The sequence below is a fragment of the Curcuma longa genome, chromosome 12 (assembly GCF_044706935.1).
Source record: "Curcuma longa cultivar G26 ecotype Majalengka, Jawa Barat chromosome 12, ITB_CL_G26_1.1, whole genome shotgun sequence".
Lineage (NCBI taxonomy): Eukaryota > Viridiplantae > Streptophyta > Magnoliopsida > Zingiberales > Zingiberaceae > Curcuma > Curcuma longa.
This window is the reverse complement of record NC_133872.1, coordinates 9,794,851-9,798,039: the sequence shown is the minus strand read 5'-3', so window position 1 is coordinate 9,798,039 and position 3,189 is coordinate 9,794,851.

The following is a 3,189-nucleotide window of genomic DNA, read 5'->3' as shown; positions in this document are numbered from 1 at the left end:
TTCGGGCGTGGCAGGTCCAACGACTTCTTGTAATTTTTCAGGGAGGGGGAGCAGGCGCTTCGGTGGCAGGCGAAGACGACAACCCACGAGAGGACGCGAGGTGCATCTGGGTATCAATCTGCGGTTGAAAGGGTATCTCCTTCGGGAGTGGCGGGTCCGACGACTTCTTGGAATTTTCCAGGGAGGGGGAAGCAGGCGCTTCGGTGGCAGGCGAAGACGACAACCCAGGAGAGGGCGCGATGTGCATCTGGTCATGAATCTGCGGCTGAAAGGGTATCTCCTTCGGGAGTGGCAGGTCCGACGACTTCTTGTGATTTCCCAGGGAGGCGGGAGCGGGCGCTTCGGTGGCAGGCGAGGGCGACAACCCAGGAGAGGGCGCCTCAGGCTTAGGCTCGGTGATTGTTTCGGAAGTGGACTTCAGCGGCGAGGAAGAGATAGATGCAAGTTGCTGGGCGGCGAAGGAGGGACCGAGAGAGAACAGCCATCTAGGGGACCGGCGGGAGTGGGGAGATAGCACTCCGGCGATGGCCCGGGAGAGACTCATGAGGACAGTGCAGCGAGCCAAAGTCTAAAACCCTAGAAACCACTCTTGGACGAGGGTGATAACGACGCTCGGCAGGGTTTTATGCTTGACCTTTTGACCTCATGGCGACTTCATCTTGACAGGGCTGCGCTAGATCCAGACGTCCATATTTCCTTCATCGGACGGTTCAAAACGCAGTCACTAGAGCGTGAAAGAGAAGTCGCTCGCATCGATGCATCGATTCCCTCCCCGGTTCTATCTGATATGGCGGTTGGTTTGAACTAGAACAGTCAACGGGGCTAACTCGTTAAAATTTATTATATGATGAAATGCGAGGGATCGATTTATCAATTTAATATGTTAAAAAATTTTCAATTCAATCCAATTTAAAATAGGTCACGAGTTGAACAGATTAATCAATGAACCAGTTAAAAAATAAAAAAATTTAAATTTAAATAAATCAAGTTGAAAATTTTAAATTTACATTGTGATTTAGACAAGTCAAGTCTCACTAATTCATTAAATTTTTTATTTTAATTTTAAATTTAAAAAAATAAATAAATTTTCTCAATCTACGGATCGATCCATACGGATCGCAGGCCTAAACAGATCGATCCACCTGAATTCATCTTAAAATAGATTGATAAAATTTTAATCTAACCTAATTAAATTGTTTGACAGAATGAACCATGAACCTAATCTAGATCTAGATGGACAATTCTAGTTTGAATATTGAAAATTATGAGTCATCGCAACAAACCTCAAGGGAAACATATAACTTTGTAAAAGAAAATAAATTTAAGAATAATTTAAAATGGAAATACAAATGAATTTCAAAGTATTTACTTTTATTTATTTTTCTTAAGTCAAATCTATAATAAAATTTGTCATTAGTATTATTTATCTACTATACCGTTTTCCATCTAAGTGATTAGGTAATATTTTTTTCAATTCATTAATTTCATTCCAAATTTATGGTGGTACAATCAACTTCAAGGCAAAGTTGATCAAACTCGATTTTGATGTTTGATCAATATATTTTATGGTTAAGCGAGACATCAAGTAAATCAAAATTAATTAGATATTTAATAATGAAAAACTTAAATAGATTACGATTGACTAAACACTTAATGATTAGATGTCTAATAAGGAATTAACAAGGGTAAAATCAAGTGAGTCATAATTGACTAGACACTATAATTAAAAGTCCAATAGAGAATTAACAAGGATAAAGTACAAATAGATCATAGTTGACTAGACACTTAATAATTGCATGTCCAATAAGGAGTTGGCAAGCGAGCAAAGTCTAAGTGGATCGTAGTTAACCAAATACTTTACATGAGAGGGGAAGTCCTAATAGATCATGAAGGACTGAATCTCGAGCATGTGATTGAAGTTCTAACAGGTTATAAAAGCATACATGTGATTGGAATCCTAACAGATCATGAAAGATCAGATGTTAAGCGTATGAGTGAAATCCTAATAGGTCATGAAGGACTGGATATTAGGCATGAGATGAAAAAGTCTAAATAAGTCAAGGATGACCAAATATCTACAATAGTGAAGCTCTCATATGTCAAGGTTGATGAGATATTAAGCGGAAGAAGTCTTAATAGGTTGAGGTCAAACAAAGATTAGACAAGGTGAGAGTTCAACTTTGATAATGTAGGATTGAGTTGTATGTCAAAGGAGGTGAATAGCGTATTTTCCTTTTTGTTGTCCTTTTTCAATCAAATTAATATGCAATGAATAATATAAATAAACAATAAATCTAAGATAAGAATGCACCGAGTTTTTTACTTGGTTCATACCCCAAGGTGCTACATCTAAGACTATGCATGAAATGTTGTCCACTAAACTTTCTCTTTTCTAGACACCTTCTAGAGGTGGAGAAATATCTTACAAGCTTTCCAAAAACACAAGCACAATAATAATAGAAATGATAAACTAAAATAAACAAACAATTATTGATCATCTCTAGAAGTCCTAAGTATGTTTGCACTAGTCTTAGCACTTCCTGGATCACTTGAACAGAGCTTGAAGAACTTTTTCAAGCATAGAGAGATGATTTATTTGATTATAGTTGATAACTGAAGTAGGTGCCTCAACTCTCCTTTTATAGAACTCGATTGTGTTGGTGTTAGGAGCATCATATCGAACTTATATTTTGATATATGACTAAGTTTAAAGTTAGTCTGTATGTGTACTGATGGATGTTGTTAAGTGTTCAGGTGAAAGTTACTTGACAAGAGGTGAAATCCTATTTGAAAACCAAACAAAGGCTAAGTTTTAGTGGGACTAGGCAACTAAAGTCCTGGAACCAAGCAGAGATAAAGTCTTAGTAGGACTAGGTAAGGAAAACTTGGTTGGGAACCAAGCAGTGAAAGTCTTAGTGGGGCTAGACGGTGGAAGACCTGAATGAGAATCAGACAAGAAAATTCTAGTTGAAAACTAGGTGAATCAACTGTAAGGGGAGTCAGCTGAAAGTTGAGGTCTTGACAGCAAGTCCAAGTAAGTCAGCTGGAAGCTGAACCTTAGCAATTAAGTCTAGATGAGTTAGTTAGGAGTTGTGTTGGCGATCTGATCTTCGTCCCATGTTCCGGATTTATCTGCTTCGAGAAGCATAGAACCCCACAGGATAAAAATTATCCCGCCTGGATCAATCG